The sequence below is a fragment of the Suncus etruscus genome, chromosome 4 (genome assembly GCF_024139225.1).
Source record: "Suncus etruscus isolate mSunEtr1 chromosome 4, mSunEtr1.pri.cur, whole genome shotgun sequence".
Lineage (NCBI taxonomy): Eukaryota > Metazoa > Chordata > Mammalia > Eulipotyphla > Soricidae > Suncus > Suncus etruscus.
In genome coordinates, this window is record NC_064851.1 from 99,009,320 (window position 1) to 99,033,246 (window position 23,927).

The window sequence follows — 23,927 nt, forward strand, 5'->3', positions numbered from 1 at the left end:
CTCTCTTTTCATGTTTCTGGAATAAAAATTTCTCTATAGTTTTCTCAGTTCACATGAACTTTTGTGTTCTTGTATTCCTATGTTGAATTTCCTTTGATATATAACACTTTCCTCTATGATTAGTTGAGTTCCTTCTTCATTCAACTATTTTATGTGCTTGACTGACTACATTTTCCATAATTTTTTAAATCTTAGTTCGTGTTCTTCTCAGGAATCCTTCCTTGATCCCATATTTGTTATCCTCAGCTGGATAAAATAGCTTCCTAATGCTAATATCATGGTCTATTTATATTCTTATCTCAATTGCTGGAGTGTGAGTAGCTCCAATTACCTTTTTCTTTGTTTAATACCCATAATCTAACAAAAATACCTAACACATCATGGATGCATCTTTAAGTGAATAATGGTTAACCAACAATTAATATGCAAGAATGTTGGTAAAAGTCTTATAGCTTTAACAAACAAATTCTAATTACTACATTTAATATCCATGTTTGACCATACTATAGAGGTCTAAATTTTAATGTGCCAGAAAACAGGATATGCTTAACCCCCATTTAAAACTAACAAACATGGGTCGGAGCAGTGGCACAAGTGGTAAGGAATTTGCCTGGCATGTGGTTAACCTAGGACTGACCCTGGCATCACATATGATCCTTCAAGCCAGGAGCGATTTCTGAGCATATAGCCAGGAGTAACCCCTGAATGTCACTGGTGTGGGCCAAAAACAACAAACACAAAAATTGAAAAACATGAAATATAATAATTTAAGATTATTAAGTTGTATTTTATTTCTAAGAAATTCCCTATAGCCAATAGAATGAGAAAAATTTAAAAACATTTTCTTTTCAAGCTATAAAATATGATAATTACTTAAATAAAGCATTATATCCTTGGAAAGTTAATACAGTATGTAGGATGGGTAGCCTTATGCTTGGCTAACTCAGATTTGACCTTCAGCATCCTATATGGTCACCTGAGCACTACTAGGAGTGATTCATGAGTGCAAAACCTGGAGAAAGCTCTGAGTATAACAGGGTTTGACCCTATACCATATTACATGTGACTTTTTAAAGTAAAACATAAAGAAGAAAACCAATATAATGCAGAATTAGTTTTTTTTAAGGGGAAAAGATATTGGCAATTTGATTTCATAGTAAAATAACTTAAGAATAAAGTAATTGTATTGGTTTAATAAGGAGACAATAACTTATAAGAACTGTAGGATACTGAAATACATGACAGTTCACACAAAAATGTTTACCAGCACTCAGAGTGCTGTCAAAGTTGTCAAGAGGTTGGTTATCTGGGCTAGCAATTATCTTTCTTGCCAAGATAATTTTAAAAACATAGCAAACAAACTTTAAACACAAAGCCAAAAAGAACAATTATAATCTCGCTTAGTAATTCAATGGGCTTTTTTATAATACAAGGTAATTAAATAGTTTATCACAAGGGGCTTAAAGGCAATATTCTGTTTTTCCTTAAGTGGTGTTTTAGAATAGTCTAATTCATAGGACCAACGCATCCCAAATTTTGAAAAGAATTCAAATGAATGCCAGATATCATCATATTTCACTATCTAACTTTCTCAAATATAAACTCTTCAAGTTGCACACTCAATGGCTCAAGCAACAATTATACATTTATATTTTCTTTGCTTTATTCTTCCATAAAAAGATAGCAGAGTAGGGGTGGTGGGGTGGATAAAAAAAGAAGACCGTAAAGTAACAAATACTACAACTATCTATTACTCTATAATTCATGCCTTGCTCACTATGCCTGTGATTATCTTAGTACACTGAAACACTTCCCTACTAATCTCTAGATCTCTCTGCTCCACAGAAAAATACTTTAATATAGTAATCACACAAAGATGGAAACAAACAATGTAAGATAATGCTCTAATTAATTACAGTAGATATAATATATATAATAGAAAGATAAAATCTAGAAAGAATTTCAAAGTGGTAATAATTTTAATTTTTTGTATTGTGAACATAACTAATAAAAATATATACATATACATATAAAGACATCTATATACCTCTTGGTTTTATAAACAATGTTATTTAAGTTATGATTCTTTTAAAGAAAACTAGGATCAGACAGACAGAAAAGGGGTTAAGGCATTGCAGGTGCCCATTGCCATTGCCTAACTCATTGCCTAATCTATGTTTGATCACTAGCACACGTATAGGTCCCTGAGACCAGACAGGAGTGATCCCTGAGCACAGAAGCAGGAGAGAGCCATGAGCACCATGAGTGTTGGCCCCAAACCAAAAAAACACTAAAAGAAAGAATTGCTTGAAGAAAGTTGTATCTAGCACTGTGCATAGGAATTGAAGAACAGTGTGGAAATATTCTAGACAGATGCCTCAGTATAAAGGTTCAATCTTGGACATACACAGCAGCAAAAATTGGGCAAAGGGCTTTGCCTGAAGGAGAACTGGATCTGGTCCCTGACTTCACATGGTCCTTCCCCATCAAACATCATTAAGGGCAATCAACAAAGTTCCAAAGAACCGGTGAAAAGCTCTCTTTCTTTCCCACTATCATCATGAGACTCCAAAACAAACAAAAGCATAGCAAACAGCATAGAAGAGCTATGGAAACAGGCAGGTAGACTGGGTTTAAAGGGATAGGATAGAGATTGCAGCAATAACACTTTGTGAAAAGTATCTGAAAATGTACCCAAATTTAGCTGTACACAGTGCATGTTTAGGTGAAAGAAATTTACATTTATTACTTACTCAATAGTTCTAAAGAACCAAATAATCACACTCTTCTCCAGGTTGATGATTTTCAATCCACTCTATTTATTTATTTTTTTTTTTGGGGGGGGGGTCACACCCAAAAAGAGTTTTTTGTTTTTAGGTCACATCAGTAGGTGTTCAGGAGCTTCAACTGACATTTGAAACTATTCCTAGATTTGGTGTTTATTCCCAGTGGTACTTAGAGCAAAGCATACACTCCAGTCTGCTGAGCTATCTCTCTGCCAAAATTCCACATTAATCCTCTCTCTGTAACTGTCAGGATAATGTCAAGCACTCTTGAATGTGTTCAAATGTGCTCTTGGATCTCACACATCACATAATTCATTGTTGGCAGTTCCAATTATGGGCGACCACCTCCCAATGTATCCCACAATCATTCTTGGCTCAAGTCAATGTGAATGGCATGATCAGTGTCTTAACGGGATACAATCAGTTACTTTCTGTTTGACTTTGAGGCAAACATACTCTGCCCCCTCCAACAGGATTTTCTGGCTCAAACATAAAGGGCCATAAGAACCTAAAATTCCTGTTCTTATAGCAAGTTCTACAAGACGTAAAAAAATTTTAAACATATACAAAACTAACACTAGGAAGGGTAGATAACTCAGGGTTGGAACACAGGGAGATTGAGGTTTAAATTAGTTTAAAAAGTCAAGAGAACATTAGTTTTATGGAAACATTTCAATCAATAAAATGGCAATATTAATACCTATGTTATAGCAAACAACTCTCAAAAATAAGAATGACATGGAATAATTACGTAAGGAATCTAAAAACCTTATTATAAAAGTTTTGAAACAGACCAGGTAGTTCTCATGGCTTATCCTAGGCTCAGTGCACAAGGAACCACATGAAGTACCTAGATCAACGTATGCAAGGCAAGCACCCTACCTGCTGTACAAAGGTTCCAGCCCTGAAAAGATATTAGTGTTTGTTTTGAAATTAAAGTAAAAGGAATGTCTACTTGTTCCTCTTACTCAAAATTACTAAGATTTTACTTATCTTAATACTATGAGAGTTGAAAAGTAGGTTTGTTGGACAATTCATATGCTTTCAGAACTCTCTATTTTAATATGTACTTGTCACAAATTTTAAAGTGAGATTTTATGTTAAACAAAGGCATAGCTACTATATAAGCACAAGGCAATCTCTCACTGTAGTCTGAATTCCCAGTTTTCTCCCTGAACTTCCCACCCTAAACTACTGTTAATAAATTTGCAAGTAACAGCTAGTCTTAAAGATTTGTTGCTTTTCACAAGATTGATACTATTTTTGTTGTTTTAAGGGAATTTATGTTACATTGGGGATAACAAGCCTGTATGCTTGGGGATTGCTCCTGGCAATGGTCAGGGGACTTGAGGTACAGGAACGGAACAATGTGTTCCAATTCATTGTGCTACCTCAGGCCTAAAAAATGCTTTGGATTTTATCTTCAATGTTTAATGTTGCTCTTCTTATATCTGTTTCTCCTCAGGGAAGGAGACACTAAGAACAACGCAGAACATTTAAAATTTATCTTTATAATACATATACTCTTAACAATTTTGTATGTCTTTCCCTATTTGATTTACAATGCATTTTCGAGACATAGGAACCAGAGCAATAGTACAGCATCATATAGCACTGATTTGCATGTGGACTAGCCAGGTTCAATCTTCCGCACCACATGTGCCAGGCCCATTAATGGTGATCCAGGAGCACACAGCCATAAGTAAGCTGTGAGCACTGTCTGCAGTCATCTCTGAATAATCTACCTGTAATATTTGAAAAATTGTAGAGGTATTACCCAAGCCTCATTTTAAAATACAATGATATTTGGGGCCAGCGCAATAGCACAGCAGGTAGGGTGTTTGCTTTACATGCAGCTGACACAGGTTTGATCCCTTGCATCACATAATATCCCCTGAGCTTGCCAGTATAATTTCTGAGTTTAAAACCAAGAGTCCTTGAGTACTGCTGGATGTGGCCCAACCCTCCCAGAAGAATAATAATATGTATTACTATAATCTTAATTAATTATCTTGGTTGAGAATTAATAATCTTTTAATTAAATAGTGGTATAATCAGGGAAGTAGAAGTGTAAAAATACACAGCATAAACAACAAAGAATAAAATCCAAGTCTGAATTACAAATAATTAAATGATTTTAAGACAGCAAAGGAACTACACAACTATATGAAGATGATCTCCAGAGTTAGGACTGTCAGACTCAGATATGGATCCAGGATTAAAACTATCTGACCAAAGGTAGAAAGTTATATAAGCTTCCCAAGGTATCGTTATTCTCTGAAAAATGTTGGTAGAGAGATTGTATGAGTAAAACCATTACAAGAGGTAAATTTGTTACTAAAATTTAACCTCAAAATTCAAAGAATCTATTAATTAATGAATAGCGAAGATGGTCTGATGAATAAGTACATCTCAATTCCAGAAAAATGGATGACAACATTCATAATCTCCAGGAAGAAACAGTTCACTGAAAACACAGATAGAAACAAAGTTTCAGACTAAGTTTCATGTGACAGTAAGAGATAATTATCAATATACGTTAAATAACAATTGAGCAAAAAAAAATTGATCAAATCATACTATTGAAAAGAATGTGATTTATGCAGGATGGCAATATCACAAGAGAACAACTTTTGTGTGGACATGGTAATCCACACATCTTTCAAAGAATTTTTTTTGTTTTGTTTTGGGTCATACCCACAGCGCTCAAGGATAATTCTGGCTCTGAGCTCAGAAATCACTCCTGGCATCCTCTGGGGACCACATGGGATGCTGAGGATCCAATCTGGGTCTATTCTGGGTTGGCCTGTTTAAGGCAAACTCCCTACTGCTATGCTCTCTGATCGCCACAAAGGATTGTAAGTCACAACCATCAAAGGCAAACAAATATGATATTGCAAATAAAATGGTTATCTATCTTTGAATTAACTTATTTTATTCTTATATCAATAGAAAATTCATTCCAAAATTAATATGTAACAAATAGGAATAATTTATTTAACTATGGACTTAATTGTAGTATATGTATGTTACATAAATACTGTGATATTCATGTTTGCTACATGATCCAGTGCTAGAATAACTATGTCGTAAGTCAAAGAAACTGTTAATCCAAATACAGTATTAGTATTCATGTTTTCTATTTTTGTCTCTAAAATAGACATTTCTAGTGATTAGAATGGGATCTAGAAATTAGCAAAAAATTAGTTGAATTACATAACACTATTGTTTATTACAAACCTATGGTTTTGCCTATTGATTTCCTTTGAACCATTTATGTACAAGTATAAGAGAGACACACTTAAATTTTATTTTTATGCTTATAAATATCATTAGTGAGATTAAACAAAAGCATGTACTTTTTCTCTCTGGTTCTTAATCTTTTCCAATTTTCACAATGCTGAGTAACAAAGGTAACACTGGAAGACCTCCAATTTGTATTCAATCTAAATTTTTAATAAATTTAATGCCATCAACACTAAAATTGATCTTTTGGGCAACCCTTAATAGCCTATTTTTACTTAGAAAATCAATCATTTATTTCGGGGCTTCCATTCTACATCAGTAAATCAGAAGAAAGTATGATTCCAAATTTTGTTTGATGTGTCATCTATGTAATTCATCAGAAAACTTGAAGCCTACTACCACAAATTTCCCCTACACAGTGTTTGATAATCCACTTTAATTATTGACTTTCTCTCAGGTAAAACTTTATTTAATCTTGAGCAGAATACTCAGAAACGTTATTCAAATATTCTACTATATAAATTAGCTATTGGGAAATGTCTGGGGAATAAATTGGGAATAGTAAGTTTAAATTTTACCTAACTAGTAGACTAATGAATAAACCATTAATTAAAAAAAAATCTTCCCTACTAGGAAAGAATACTTATATAGGTTTGATTTTTTGAAGTAAGAAAAATCTCCTTTAAAGTTTTAGCATAAATATGTAAAGAAAAAATTGACAGGATAAGTCATAAAATACATTTTCATTGTTTAGTAAAAATTTACAACAATCAAAATGACATTCTGTTATAGATGGACTAAACGTTTTATTCTCTAAATGATTATTTCAACATCTCTCATACTATAAAAGGGTTTTAATATCTACATCTTTTTTTTTTTTGTGGTTTTTGGGTCACACCTGGCAGTGCTCAGGGGTTATTCCTGGCTCCAGGCTCAGAAATTGCTCCTGGCAGGCACAGGGGACCATATGGGACGCCGGGATTCGAACCGATGACCTACTGCATGAAAGGCAAACACCTTACCTCCATGCTATCTCTCCGGCCCCTAATATCTACATCTTACTAAAACTTTTTTCAAAAAAATTCTTTAGCTTAGTTCTTAAAAAAGTTCAGAACTAAGCAATAGTGGCTTTAAAATTTCTTTTCCAAGGATTTTTTAAAAAAGCATTGGCAGTTATTGCCAAGAAAAACTAAATCTCACTAAGAGAAAATAACAGCTAGAAAAGAAAACTTGTTCAAGGAACAAACGACTTTACCCCCCCAAATCTCAACTTTAAAAGTTTCTCAATTATATTTTCCACAATCTCACATTAAATTCACATTATAAGCCGATTAATAAGCACAGAAAAAAATGAATAACTGCAATGCACATGGGAACTACTTTTACTATATGTATGCTAAACATTATTACATGAACTAAAAGATATATTAAAATATCATGTATTATGTAACATATTACAGTATTTTAAATATATTTTGAACACCAATAGATTGTTTCTGTCACAGACTTTATACAAGCAATAAACTGTTTTACTAAACATGAGAGTTTTGCAGATTAGTGCCCTCTAGACCGAAAGCTTATTTCATTCAGTAATTTGAATATGTCATTCCACTCTTTTCTTGCCTGGACCATTTCATATGAGAGATCTGTTAAAATTCTTGTGCTTTTCCATTAAAATTTAAAGTTTTTATTTTTTCTTGCTACTTTGAGAAGTTATGTGTCTCACTTACCTATTTGCCATTTCGTCACTATGTATCTTTTTCTTTTCTTTTTTTTTAAATAGTATCTTTATTTAGGCACCATGATTACAAACATGTTTGTAGTTGGGTTTCAGTTATAAAAAAAAAAAAGAATATTCTGTCTATCTCTCTCACTCTGACTTTTTCACTTATGATAATAGTTTTCATGTCCATCCATGAAGAGGAAAATTTCTTATTGGTCATTTTTCCTGAGAGCTGCATATTATTCCATTGTGTACATGTACCACAGTTTCTTTAGGCATTCATCTGTTGTCAGGCATCTAGCTTATATCCAGATTCTGGCTATTGTATATAGTGTTGCAATGAATATAGGTATGCAGAAGGCATTTTGTATTGTGTTTTTGTGTTTCTAGGATATACCCTTAGGAGTGCTATAGATGGATCATCTCAATTTCCAATTTTTGAGGAATCTCAATTTTGTTTTTCATAAAGACTGGACTAGACGACATTCCCACCAGCAGTGAATGACTATACTATACTATACTTTCAGGTATCATTTCTATAGTATGATACTATGTGTCTTGGTGTTCTGTCTGAATCCATTTTGTTTGATACTTATGGCCATTTTGAAAATGGTGAAAATGGTGAAAGCTCCCTACTTCCAGAGTGGAAAAATTCTCAGCTATTATCTATCCACTATTTATTCTTGCCCTTCCCCTTTTTTTCACTTTGATATTCCTAAAATTCCATGATCATTCTTCATGTCTGTGTACATTAAGTACCTACATTTTTTCCATTTTTTTTCTTTAAATCTTTTCTTTTTTGATTTCCTTATCGATACTGGCTGGATACTATATTCAAGTTCATCTATTTGAGTTTTTCCCTAGAAGTAAGATTATGCTAAGATGGCTTGTCAGTGTGCTCTTCAGCTCCTGGAATTTCATTTGTAAGAAATCTCTCATCCTCTAAAAAAAGTTCTTGTTTGAATTGGTTGAATATCTTGTCTAGTAATTGCTTAATTTTACTGGCATGTGCTTATTTAATTTCTGTTGCTAATGCAGTAAGTATTGATTTCAGATCCTTATGGACTAGTCTACCATTTGTTTGATGTAAATAAATAAACAAAACAGTATAGCAGTAAGAAATCTTCAATACTATAATCCACTAAAATAAAAATTAATTGAACTAAATTGAATAATAATAACTAATTTAGCAAACATTTCAGACTTATATAATACTCTATTCTCTGGATCCAATATTAGACTTTATGCTTTCAAGGATAGGTTGTTTTTTTTTTTGTTTTTTTTGTTTTTTTTGTTTTTTTTTTTGTGGCTTTTGGGTCACACCCGGCAGTGCTCAGGGGTTACTTCTGGCTCCATGCTCAGAAATTGCTCCTGGCAGGCACAGGGGACCATATGGGACGCTGGGATTTGAACTGATGACCTTCTGCATGAAAGGCAAACGCCCTACCTCCATGCTATCTCTCCGGCCCCAAGGATAGGTTTTTAATCACTATCTTATTACCTCCCATTTAAGGAAAGCACGCACCAGATGTGTTTTTTTACTTCCCTGGTGCAGTGCCTTCCTCCAAAAGAATTATTTGCCAAAAGGCCCGCTTAGCAAAGTCAATCATTTGACCCTTTGCATGGATCATTGGCAGTAATTCCAACGTGGCTGTAACATTACATTTTCTCTCTGTTTGGTCACTATAGAAATCCAGCCTCAGCTCTCCTACAGACAGAGAAATGTCAGTACCAAAAGCCCGCCAAAAGTTCCCTGCTGGCTATTTCGGATAACCTGGCGCCAACAGCTTGTTTTTCTTAGTCTAGATCCTTGATGGTAAACAATTATTTCTGTCCCCCCTAAAATCTATTTTCCGGCTACTACATAAACATCATAAATATCTCTGTCTCTCTCCTCCTGGTTTCTTGAAAAACCTGCTTTTTGCTAAACCAAAAACATCTCTAGCTCTGGTTTCACTGCCCTCCAGCAGAGTTCTTTCTCACCTGAAGAACGGTATTTTTTGTTTTGTTGTTTTTTTATTTTTGTTTTTTTTGGGCCACACCCGGTAACGCTCAGGGATTATTCCTGCCTCAGAAATAGCTCCTGGCTTGGGGGACTGTATGGGATGCTGGGGGATCGAACCAGGGTCCATTCTAGGCTAGCGCCAGCAAGGCAGAGACACCTTACCGCTTGCACCACTGCTCTGGCCGCAAATATCATTAGATTCTAAGCAAAAGTCTTCAGATACAAAATGTTTTTTTCTCAAAAAATAAAGGTGTCTCAAAGGTCAGATTCCAGATTCCAGATTAGATAGAAAACTTGGTACACTGCTGTATTGATGTTTTTTGCACCTTAGATCAATGAGCCAAACTTGCAGTATCAATATTTTTGTTTGCAACTGAAAACTCTGACTGGTTTTAATTGCCCCCAAATAAAGTTTAATTATTAAAATTATTTAGTTTATCAAGACTTCATAGCATGGGGGCATCTGAACTTTCCAGATAAGACTTCCACTGCATCTCAGCAATAATCGTACTACTTGACCAAACTGTTCTCAGTCCTCAGGCCTCTTTGCTTCCTCACGCTCCATCCCTTTCTTTTTTATAACTTGTTTTGGCTCATGATGGGCAGTGCTCAGGACTAACTTCTGGCTCTGCAGTGAGGGATCACATCCAGAATTGCTCAGGGAAGATTATATGTGGTTCTGGAAATCAAACTTAGTTTGACCATTTGTAGATCTGAGCCTGATAGAGGAGGAGGGAGTTGATAATAGATTCTAGAACAACTGACTTCAAGTTTAGTAATCTTTTTATTTTCTCCTCTTTATGCTTCTAAATTTCTTTTCTAACAAAGTGTCCATTTCTTCTCCCCATTTTTTGATGGGCTTAGTTCTGTCAGTACTTTGTACATCTTAGATATTAGCCCCTTATCTGATAGGTATTGGACGAATAGTTTCTTCTATTTTGTAGGTGGCCTTTGTGTCCTAGTCCCTGTTTCCTTTGAGATACAGAAGCTTTTCTTCTTAGTTTAATGTAGCCTCTTTTGTTTATCTTTGCTTCCACTTGTTTCGGACAATGGTATTTCCTCTTCAAAGATGTCTTTTAGTCTCAATGTCATGGAGTGTTTTACTTACGTTTTCTTCTATATACTTATGGTATTTTAATATGTAAATTTAAGGCCTGTTTCCCCATTGTACTGCTCTCCTGCTCCTTGAGGACACCTTGCATACCAGAGTCTGTGCTTATAAAAAGTCATTTGTTGAAAAGTAAATTTGTGGGGCCGGGCGGTGGCGCTAAAGGTAAGGTGCCTGCCTTGCCTGCGCTAGCCTTGGACGGACCGCGGTTCGATCCCCCAGTGTCCCATATGGTCCCCAAAGCCAGGAGCAACTTCTGAGCACATAGCCAGGAGTAACCCCTGAGTGTTACCGGGTGTGGCCCAAAAACCAAAAAAAAAAAAGAAAGAAAAGAAAAGTAAATATGTCTCTGTCCCTTGGACGAGGGTCCCCATGCAATGCATTTTGTGTGCATTTCATATTTCATATTCGTCCACTCGTGCTCCCGCTTCTCTCCCTGTGAAAGGTTCCCAGACCCCACAAAGGTTCTGCTTAGCAACGCTAACATGTCTGCAGCACTATCTCATAAATGTGGCTAACATTGAAGTAATATTCATAATAACGTTTTGGGCATTTAATAACTAAAGGCTTTTGCAGGGAGTGGAGACTCACCAAGTAGTTCTCAGGGAATAGAGTTATATGGGCAACTCCCACTGAAACTCAAAACACAGCATGGAGGAGGACAGCGCTGAGGATGAACTGTTACTCAGGATCTGTAGTACTAGTGCTGTGGACACTACAAATGAGTCACCACAAAAGAGCCATGGAGGCCTATAAGGCAACCTTGTATAATGTTGGGATGACAAGTAATGCCTGGGGGACTTAACTTGGATTAGATAAATTCCTGTAATAGCTTCCTGAATCTAACATTAAAAAATACTTTTTTGGTTGACAGGTATAGTTCAAAGGGTTGAGCATATATTTTTCAGACTAGAGACAACAGTTTGATTTTGAATACCAAATGGTACCCTGGATGTTGCCAGTAATGATCTTTTTGCACAAAGCAAGGAGAAGCTTGCAAGAAAAAGCTTCCTTCTCATACCTCCATTAAAATATTAATTTTAAATATTTTCTGTGTGAAAGAACAATTTTTTTTAAAACTGTGTTTCTAATCTAAAGCAAGTGTCATTGAACATACTTTATCTTAATTAAAGATTCTTTTAATTATTGGTGAGTGTGGCAAAGGAAACACAATCACAGCAGTTAATGTTTGAGGATTTGTTGTACAGTTGTCATCGCGGATCACCATAAGTGTTCATGAGCCTTCATCTATATGCTATGCTAATTAATTACTTTTAGTTCACATGGTAATCACAGTTTTGCAATTCAAGACTATTTTGAGCAAAGTGAGTCCACTGTTGTAAATCTATTAGAAAGACACTGACTACCTATATTGCCACTTAGATGAAAACACAAGTCTATAATGTTGACGTATGTTCAAACCCAGATAGAGTGAGTGTATGCCTTGATGATTGTGATTTATGTGTGTAATATCTATGCAACAGTTACTCAATATTCACCAAAGTCAAGATTGGCAGGTGTAATATTCTAACTGCATAGCAAAATGAAGGAGGATTTGAAATATCAGTTCTTTTTGTTAAGAGTATATTAGACAAACAGAAAACAAAAACCTTTCTATTGGGAATTTTTTTTTTTAATAGAAGCAAGGTAGAACACTTAGAGGGAAAAAAAACACCTCTGCTGCATGTAGAAGCCCTGGAGTTTTCTTTTCAGTGTTACCCACAGGCACCCAAGATTAATCCAAGGCTCTGCAGAATGAGACTTCAGGAGTCAAATCTAATGGAGTATATTTCTATCTCCAGAGTATCGGAGTGCATGCAAACACAACAGCTAAGAATGTAGGCATATGAAAGTAAAATCTTGGTATACCAATAAAAAGTTTTAAAGTATATAACTTGAAAGAAGCAAATGTCAGTAACACATCTAAGCATTAAGTTACGGTGCCAAGTAGAATGTGAATTCAAATTAAAAATTGAATAGATGATGAGAAATCCCAAAGACCCCAGTTTCAATCAGACAATATCATTCCTTAGCTACTAAGAGGGACTAAATACCTATTTGAGATTTTAACTTTAATGTAAATTCCTTACACTAAAAAATTGCATCACAGAAATGGTCTGGTTTGTGCATGTGTATGTGTGTGTTTTTAAGTGTGTCTGGGGTTATATGATTAAAATATTAAAAAGGAACAACTTAAAATTGTATTTAATACAATAGTACAGAAATAGATTGCGTGTTAGCCTTGCATGTTGCTGCCCCAGGTTTGATCCCTAGAATCCCAAAGTATCCGAGCCTGCCAAGAGTGATTCCTGAGAGCAGAGCCAGGAGTAACCCGAGTGATGCTGAGTTATGTCCCAGAAACTGAAAAACAAACAAACAAACAAAAACAAATAGATTGTATTTTCTTGGGGCCAGAAAGGTAGTACAGTGGTAGGGCGTTTGCCTTGCATATGGCCAACTCAGAACGGATCCTGGTTTGATTCCCAGCATCCCATATGGTTCCTCAAGCTTGTCAGGAGAGATTTCTGAGCACAGAGCCAGGAATTAACCCCTGAATAATCCGAGTGTAACCCAAAAACCAAAAACCCAGAAAAAATTATATTTTCTCTTCATTGCAGTTAAATACTCTGACATGTAACGAAACAAATACACTGCAACAGAAGTTTTCTTTTGAAAATAGTATCATAGCAATACTTTGCATATAGAATTCAGGTAATTAAAAGGAAAAACTCAAAGGAATACCTCCTGACAGCTACTCCTTTACTCTAAATAGTTACCTTTTTGGATTTTGTACCTTCCAAATGTTGAATGAATTTTAAATATCTTCTAATGTTCAGTTTTTTTCTCTGCCACCTCAGTAATCAATGTTAAGATTACACCACACCTGCTCTCCTGTTCATTTAAACCTTTATTTGAACTTAGCCCTAAACTGTAAGAACTGAATTAGGTTTCCTGATTCAACTTTAAAGATCGAGCCAAATGATTTTCTACTCATTTGTGCATTAGTCATTTAACTGTATCTCATAAGTGTTCAGAGATGTCTCATTGAATGATGAAAGGGCAGTTAACACCTGTAAGGTAATTATATCTCCCAAATGCTGTTGGCCAGGATTATGAATATATAATTGTTTCTGCCATCTGTTAATTGTTCTATTTGAATATTTTATCATATACATTTACTTGAGATCTAAATTATTTTACTAGTCTAGACAAGTGCAACATTAGCTTTAAACTGAACTGTTAATATTTTATATCATTAAGATGGAATTTCAAGGATGGTCTATAGTTTTTTTTTTCTTGGTAGTATCTCTGTCAGCTTTGGAAATGAGTATGATATTAGTTTTATAGAAGATTTTAGGGAGGATTCCATCTTTTCAATGTTTTGCAAGAGTATTCAAGATTATTGGTAGTAACTCTTTCCTGAATGTTTGATAAAATTCACCCATAAAATCTTCTGGAGTTTCTTAATTAGTTTCAACTTCCTTACCTGTGTTTAGGCTTTCTACTTATCTTCATTAAGTATTAGAAGATGATATTTTTCCAGAAATCTGTTTCTTCCAGTTCTTCTAAACTGAGTACAGTTGTTCATAATAAGTTCTCATGAAGTCTTGGATTTCTTGGGGTTCTGTTCTCTTCCCTTTAATTTCTAATTTGATTTATATGAGTATTTTCCCTTTTATTTTACCTTGAAAATCGTGCCAGAATGTTTGTCTATCTTGTTTATTCTTTCCAACAACCAGCTCCTTGTCTTCTCAATTCTTTGTATCATTTTGTTTCTATATTGTTGATTTCTGCTCTGGTTTTTATTATTTCTTTCCTACTGTTTGTGTTTGGATTCATTTGCTGTCAGTTTTTCAGTTATTTTAAGTTATTTAAGGTGTGACATTAAGTTGCTGATTTTGTATTTTTCTTCTTTCATAAAGTAGGCCTGTACTGCTATGAGTTTTCCCTTAATAACTGCATTTGTTGTATCCCATAGACTTGGCAATTTGTTTCTTTTTTATCATTCATTACTAGGAATATCTTTATTTATTTGTTGATTTCCTCTTTAATCCACCTGTTGTTGAGCAGCATATTGTTTAGTCTCCAGGTGGTAGATTTTCTCCATATCTTTTTTTTTTTTTTTTACAATCTATCTTGATTTCTGTGACAGTGTGGTCTGATAGGGTACTTAGTAAAAATCTTATATTTGTAAATTTATGTATCTTAGACTTGTGTCCTAAACTGTGGTCTATCATAGAGAAGTGTCTAGTTGTATTTATCTTTTTGAAGGTGAATAGATCATGTATAGCTCCATTAATCCTTGTTCTTATACTTTCTCATTTATGGTCATAATTTCCTTGTTAGTGTTCTGCTTAGTAGATCTATCTAATGGATATAATGACATGATGAAATCTATTACTACCACATTTCCATCCATATGTTTCTCTAGGTTTGTGAGCAAAGGTCTTACATACTTTGTTGACTTTCGGTGCATAAATGTTGATCAGGGGTAGTACTTCTTAGGCTACTGTTCCCTTGATCAATATATAGGTACACCTTTGTCTCTAAGTACTTTCTTGAGGTTGAATGCAATTTGGTGTAATATAAATATGGCTGTCCCAGCCTTTTCCCCCCATAAGCTTGTATAATTGTTTTTCATCATTTTACTCTGAGCCAATCCTGAAATTTTAAGTGTGTTTTCTGCAGAGAGCAGATAGTTGGGTTTTGTTTTCTGATGTAACTCACTACACTCTGACTTTGATGGGATTTAATCCACTGACATGTAAGGAATCTATTGACACAAAGGGCTGCTGTGTTATTATATTGGGTACTTGATTTGTATAACTGATCTTTGAGTAGTTCATTTAGAGGCAATATATTTAGCATAAATATTGTGAGTTCTTTATTGTCTAGGAATATTATGACAAAATGGTTTTATACCTTAAATCAGGGGGTCTCAAACTCAATTTACCTGGGGTCGCAGGAGGCAAAGTCAGAGTGATCCTTAAGTGCAAAGTCAGTAGTAAGCCTTGAACATTGGGGGGTGTGACCCAAACAACTAAAAAAAAAAAAAAAGATTCCTCTAGGGCAGGGCCACAAAATGTTGTACAGTGGGCCGTTTACGGCTCATGGGCTGCGAGTTTGAGACCCCTGCTAAATAGAATTCCTTTGGTAAAAGAGACATTCGGGATATGATGTATTTTATTTGCAGTATCTTCAATATAATAAATACTATTGATGTGGTATTAAAATTGACAACTGTGTGACATAAGCATATTTCATTTCTCATTGCATTAGTTTCATTACAAGTAAGAATAATTAAATTAGGGGCCGGAGAGATAGCATGGAGGTAAGGCGTTTGCCTTTCATGCAGAAGGTCATTGGTTCGAATCCCGGTGTCCCATATGGTTCCCCCTGCCTGCCGGGAGCAATTTCTGAGCATGGAGCCAGAGCACTCCTGAGCACTGTGGTGTGTGACCCAAAAATCACAAAAAAAAAAAAAAAAAAAGAATGGTTAAATTGTGAGCTTTAAAGAGAATACATGTAGCTTATTTATAATTGTGCCTAGCATATAGCAAGAATTCAATATTATAATGATGATAAATAATGAATATCAGAATACTAATACTTGATAAAACCAGTAAGTTTATTCATAGTGAAACTTAATTTACTTTTATAAAAATTGCACAGCTGATTGTATACAATACTTTTGTGGCATATTGTAAGAGGTTCAACTGGGATACACAAAAAAAATACTGGTATTGCAATTAACAATGTTGAAAAGTTAATATGAAAATTATTTGTAATGTGGCTTCCTAAAAAGGCAATTAGGCTAAAGGTTTCTGAAAAAATAAAGTGAGTTAAAGATGGACTCTATTTTTTCTATGACATGTTTTTAAGAAAGAGAAAAAAAATGAATCAAACATGAAAGTAAATTCATGTAAAATAGAGGCAGGTAGACTAAACAGATAGATCTAGAATCAAAAACAAAAACAAAAACAAAAACAAAACAAAAAACCAAACTTTAAGAAAACCCCTGTGTCACAAAAAGCTTAAAGAGACAAGGGAGAATTCTTCAGCAGAAAGTTTAGAGAAGACAAAGACGATTTTCATATCTTGATTTCAAATTTCCTATCTCAAAGACAAAGAGTATAAATTAGCTTTCAATTGTTTTTAAGATATGCACTGTATATTGATTTAAGGCAGATTTAAATCTATTCAAAATAAGGAGGAACTCTTCACTAGTTTACCTAAACTATTTATCTACTCCATTAATGCTGCCCAAGCAAAATCAATCCTAATTTTGTTCTGACTTAATTAACTGCCTAATAAAGAATAACTTTGAATAAGAAAAATTATAGTAGAAGAAAACTTATAGTTCAGAGCTCCCTTATATCACAGTTTACCTAATATAAACATGTGGATATGATACTTATTAAAATTAATAAGTACTATTATATTATTATAATCCATTTACTCTTTGTTTACCTAACTAATATTCTTTTAAAATTCCAAGATCTAGCGATTAGAGATATGGCACAGTAGTTAATGTTTTGAAAGTTCTTATCTCTGGTTCAATACGTATCATCACAAATGGTACCCAGGGTACAAGATGTGGCAAAACATCTCACCTCACTTTACTCCATAAAAATTCTAGAATCTCATTCAAAAGACCACAATTAGGTCACCCTGTCTACATTCACTTTAAAAACATTTACTTTATATATATATATATATATATATATAAATACATACATACATATATATAGCTTTGTTAAGATTGTCTTCCTATATCCTACAATTATTTCTGGGTTCCTATAAAATAATAATTATTTTATTCATTTTCATATTTTTGGATTGACTTTATAGCTGAAATTTTTTGATAAAAATGCTAGAGTCACAAATACATAAAATAAACGGAATAGCTTGAAACAACATAACTGTATCCTCTCATGGTTTGAAAAATAGAGAGTTCTATGCAAGAATCTATTTCTTAACTCAGAGTTTAGGGTCAATTGCAAAAGCATCCTGAGGCTTGTGGCCCAGTGTTTATGGTTAGCATTACCTTCACACAACATTAGCCTCTTTCTAGTTTCAGTCTATTTTGAAAATCTATATAAATATGCCACTATCTTAAAAGGACCTTTGAGAGACTCTATATCCTAAAGATAATTTTAAACTATATGTATTAATTCTTAATTCACACTGAATGCCATCTGTTATAAATACATAATGAAAATTTATATTTTTAACACATGTAATATTTACATATTCTCGGATTTATGTGAATATATCAAAGCCACTATTTTAGGTTATTTTGGCAATGTGATTTTCAGCACAGAATATAAATATTGAAATATTCAATTGTTAATTTAGTTTTTGATATATGTCATGAACTTTTTAGTGTATATCGTACACATTAGTGGAGAATACAAAAATCATTATCACTGGGAAATAACATAGTTTAAAGGCTAATATTAAAATTGCTAGTACGTGATAATAAAAAAGTACTTGCAGTACCTTTATATTTGCAAGCATATTGTATGTATAAGTATGTATATACTTGCAGTATATATGTAATCCAACATGACTTGAAATTTAATGCACTGTTTATATACAAAAATAGTGCTCCTCCATTAACAGAGACTGTAATCATAATTTACATTTTAGCCTTATCCAATATTGTATTTGAAGACCAACCTAACTCTCTATAATAAGAATATCTTAAGGAGAGTTGAAGAGATAGTAAACAAGTAAGGCAACTGCTGAGCATGCAGTTTACCTACAAGGCTCCATTGAACACCATCATAAATGAGTATTTTTTACAGAGCCAGGTGTAAGACTCAAAACAAAGGCATTTCCTCAACTTCCTCTTTCGTTTTCACTCATCCCTTTGATATGTAAACATTCACCTGGATCTCACTTCACTTTCTCCTGCCAGTTGAATTTCTACTGGTGAAATAAACAGGCTGCTTTGGCATGCTGAGAGAACAGGAGGTAAGAAGCCACTAACTCCAAGACACCCTCTTGAATGGCTTAGTTTATTAATTCTTTGCAGCTACCCTTCTTTAGATACATTCAGCCAGGGTTGGAAATATGGTGTATGGGGTGATTTTGCAGTGAACTCTGTTTCAGTTATCTATAAACTGCCTGGCCAAATACATGCTATTTAATAAGTAAGTAGTGCATCTTTCCCAACAGTATAATCATCTATAACTTGCACATAATTTTCACGTATAAATTTAAATTAAAGCAGTAAATTGAATATTGAATTGTCATTTTAAAAACAAAACTAGGGTATGAGGCAAGTTCTTAGTGATCTACTAGATTATAATAATACTTATTATTCTTATTTATAAAAATCTCAAGATGAATGAAGTATCTTAGTTAATTTTTGATTTAGAATTATATTTATCTAAGGCACTTCTAATGCAGGGATAAATGCTATGGGCAAGGCACATGTAATATGTCTTGCATTAACGTTAACTTGCACTTTAGACACAGGTGTGCAAAGTGAGGTAAAAATTACTTAGGGCACCACTCAAATAACTGATTTTTTTAGTATTCCATTATAAACTGGTTTTCTTAATTTGCATAGTATAACTGCTAATCTATTCATCTTCCTATCTTTGGCTTTAAATACTCTCAACTTCTCCTCAAATTGCAGGGCTCAGAAAGAAGATATACCTCTATCTAGCCTAGATAGTGCACCATTAAACATTATCATGGGCTCCAAAATAACTCATACCTTAAGGCCAACTGAAAACCCTCTTCAATGTACACAGATCAAGCAATCAACTATATTCCCATCTCCTATAGCACTCAGTATCTACAGTATATTAAACCTTACATGTGGACTAACAAAAGTGGACTAATTGAATGCAGTATTTTCATAATTCTGTCTTCAAAGGTTGTAACTGATATTCAAATAAGACAGGAGCAAATATAGTAACCTTGTGGACAACCTTGCTAAGATTTAAAAGATTTAGGGAAGATACATAAATAGTCAAAAAATGTAAAATTCATTGTACTCTTTTTTAAAAAAATGACAGATAAGTGAAACAATCTTTCAAAGGCATTTAATGTAGGAGATAAGGTAAGACTATATTTGTGACTCAAATAGAAATAGTCAGTTTTTGTACTCAAATGCAAGATTTATTTGATAGGAAAGGCTTACAGTTAAGTTTCTTTCATATATTCAACAAAATATAAAGTATTTCAAAGTTGTTTGTGGCATCAATGATAAATGAAAGGTTAAGAAGCCACAGACACATGAGTCAAAATTTAATTTATTGTAAAAACATTCTATCAAACATACTAGTGCCTTTTAAAATAGTGCATAAAGGCTGATTTTATTAAAAAACATTACAATAAACTACACGGATCTAACTATCTATTTATCTATCTATCTAATCTATCTATATTTGTTCTGTGATTACACCAGGGAGGATATTTTGGGGACAGTATAGTACAGGCACCAAACTCAGATCTCATGCTTGTGATGCATCCATTCACTGAGAATGTATGTTATCCAAACCATGCTTAAGAGAGTCAGATCAATTTGATATGGGTCAACTATTTTTGAAAACTATACAATTCTCCTGTCTTATCATTACCTCCTCATGTTGCTTGTGACTTTGCAATCATCTATTTATTTAATCAATTCTTATTATTCCAAGCTGAAATTCAAGGCCTTCTCAATTATTTAGTATACTTCTCTGAAAAGTCATCTTTGCTATTCAAGAAATCATTTGTATTATTTTTTTAGATTCAAAGTAATACTACAATTTTCCCCCATTCATTCATCAATTAATATTGTTTAATAGTGTCTGTTCAAATATGGTTAATGTGTTCAGGTTATTTTTTTTTTGGTTACTTTCACGAAAAGGCAGTTTTACAGTACCTTAAACAGAAAAATTATTCAGTAAATGTTAGCTCAATTGAAACGAAGAAATTAAGACATGGCATCACTTTTCTGAGATGAGTCAAGGCAAAAGAAAGGTGACCCATCACCTGCTAACAAAAATAGTGTAACACATAAATATAATAATATAATGGCATATTCAAATACTTACAAATTTTACATCATTACCTTTACAACAATCTAAGTAATAGCATTTTGGAAAAATATACACTAATGTATTTTATTGAGCATGTCCAGACTCCCATTTACTACACACATTATTGTCATATCAAGACTGTATGTGTCAACCAAGTCAGTTGAGAACATTAATCTTGCTTAGACTAAAAAAAAAGTCATCCAAGAAAAGCAATGAAGCACACTCTCTCTTTAAGGCATTTGGTGTGTCATCAGATACTGTCAAATTCAATCATCATGCCAGTCCTGAATATGCAAGTTTGTGTCTCGCTAAGTAAAAAAAATTTAGAACACAGAACAAGATGATATGCTTTGTCTAAAGTAATAAAACATCTTCAGATAATAATAGAGTAGAAATTAAGTGATTGCGTAGGTCAAGAGATTATGAAACATTAATGCAGAACAGAATTAGCTTTAATTACACTATCTCACATTTTTAAATTAAATTTTCTCAAGATAGCTAGTTTACCTAATCCACTATGGTAAAGCTAAAATTTCACCAAAGACTGCATTCTCAGTAATAAGTCATACAAAATGACTTTGTTTTTCCTTCAAAAGAAAACTTATTCCACTTTGCACCACATCTTTTATTAATTTGATACATATATGCAGGGTCCTATATGAGTTAACAGCTTTACTAATCATGGAATACAAGCAGAAAACCTAGAAATATGTTTCAAACTAACATTCATATTCATACACAACAAATAATAATGGTTACTTAGAAAGTTGTGCTCGCTTCGGCAGCAAATATACTAAAATTGGAACGATACAGAGAAGATTAGCATGGCCCCTGAGCAAGGATGACACGCAAATTCGTGAAGCGTTCCATATTTAAAAAAAAAAAAAAAAGAAAGTTGAACTAATTTTTTTCTTTGTTTGGGGGATATACCAACCAGTGCTCAGGACTTACTTTTGGTGGAGCTGAAGCTCACTGTTAGAAGAACTTGGGGATAATATAAGGTACTGGGGATTGACCCTAATTCAACTGAATGCAATGCAATACTTTATATATGCAGCACTACTTATAAAATGCAGTACTACCACTAAAATCTTCGTTTGTAAAAACAATTATAACCAACTGCTCTGGGTATTAGTATGATATTGGCTAAATTAGCAGGGTAAAATTGTACAAACTAACCTCTCATGATATCAAGAATTTCTGTGGAGTCAAGGTATCAGAAGGAGATATCTAGAATACTCTGAACCTTAAATTAGAGGATTGACAAAGACAAGAAAGAAAAGAAATAGAGAGGAATGGGTAGACAGATGGTAAGAGGAATTTAAGTCAGGGCCTTTGATACATCAGTGGTACAGAAGTTTGGAATATATATATATATGTATATATATATAAATCTATGTATTTATATAATTTATATATGCACATATTTATACCACAAAATTCAACATTACTACAAAATTATAAAAACTGTACTTAAAAATGTGACTGAAGGAGGCATTTCAGGGGGTGTGAGTGAACATGAGGATAATGCTAGAGGGAAGTTGACACTTGGTAGGGCTGGCATTGGAACATTATACGCCTAAAACTACAACAAGTAACTGGAAATCACAATGCCTTATTAGAAAACTAAAAATAATAGTTATTCCTTTAACTATAAAAAAAAAGATTTAAAAAGTAGAAATGATTGGGGCCGGAGAGATAGCATGGAGGTAGGGCATTTGCCTTACATACAAAAGAGCAGTGGCTCGAATTCTAGCATCCCATATGGTGTCCTGTTGCCTGCCAGGGGCGATTTCTGAGCCCAGAGCCAGGATTAACCCCTGAGCGCTGCCGGGTGTGACGCAAAAACAAAAACAAAAAAAGTAGAAATAATCAAGTAACAAAGTTTATTTAGAAATATGCAGTTAATGGTGCTTACGTAAATTATTTAAAAAAAATACACCTCCTAAGGGGCCAGAGTGATAGCAGAGAGAAAGGGTGTTTGTCTTGCATGAGGCCAACCCAGGACAGATCCCAGTTTAGATTCCCAGCATCTCAGATGGTCTCTTGAACCTGCCAGGAACAATTTCTGAGGAAAGTAACCTGTCTCACACTTGGATAATTTATTTCACCTGAAATTAATTATATGGGTGCTCTTTATACCAACATTAAAATATTTCTGCACAAAGAGATAGTATTAGGATGAAAAACATGAAAAAAGGGAAGATATAAATCTCTAATTTAAAACTAAAAAATTTAGAAACATATATCAAAGAAGTTCAAATATTACATGAAGTATTTTTAAAATGATGGAATTAATTATATTTGACAAAAGTTGTTCTGAAAGTAAGTCCTGGCATCAGCTACTATACATCAGATTTATAAAATGTCTTGCTATGCAAAAAAAAGTAATTGTGCCCTTATATCTTAATATTTCCTTCCATTTTACATGAACATGGGATCTTAAATCACTGTGTTCCTATTCACAAATATGTTGAATACTGTATTTCTTCTTTTTCTTCACTTATTCTTCCTTCTACATTAAGAAAATGAGGGCAGGAGAGAGAGCACAGTGTTAAGGCAGTTGCCTTGAAGGCAGCCAACACAGGATGGACCCCGGTTTGAATCCAGCATCCCATATGGTCCCTGAGCCAGATAGGTGGATTTCTGAGTGCAGAGCCAGGAGTACTGAGCACCGCCAGGTGTGACCCAAAAACAAAAACAAAAAATATGATGGGAAGATAGTACCCTAAAAGAAAAAACACAATACCCTTAGGAGTAAAAAGCATATGCCACAGATTGTGCATATATTTGAACATTAAATTCATGCCATGGATTTTTTTTCTAGTAACTAGAAGATAAAGCAGCAATCGTGAATTTGGAAGTCTTCCAAATCTCAGCTATGAGTTGTCTAAAAAACTAATCTCTATGGTGACACAACATGGGTGATTATGTGGGGACTGCAAAAAGGACGCATGACCTGATAAAACTCAGTGGGAAGACCCGTCAGGTGAGAACTGAGCATAAAGAATGCTCC

General features: G+C 33.9%; 1 protein-coding gene and 1 non-coding gene across 5 annotated transcripts in view; one reads left to right on the forward strand and one right to left on the reverse strand.

Annotated features, from left to right (window-relative positions):
• PTPRK (protein tyrosine phosphatase receptor type K) overlaps nt 1–23,927 on the reverse strand; it is a 559,851-nt gene that overhangs the window by 139,568 nt on the left and 396,356 nt on the right. The window lies entirely within an intron of this gene.
• Nucleotides 21,681–21,787, forward strand: LOC126008453 (U6 spliceosomal RNA). Its single transcript, XR_007495783.1, has one exon. It is a non-coding gene; the product is annotated as a U6 spliceosomal RNA (small nuclear RNA).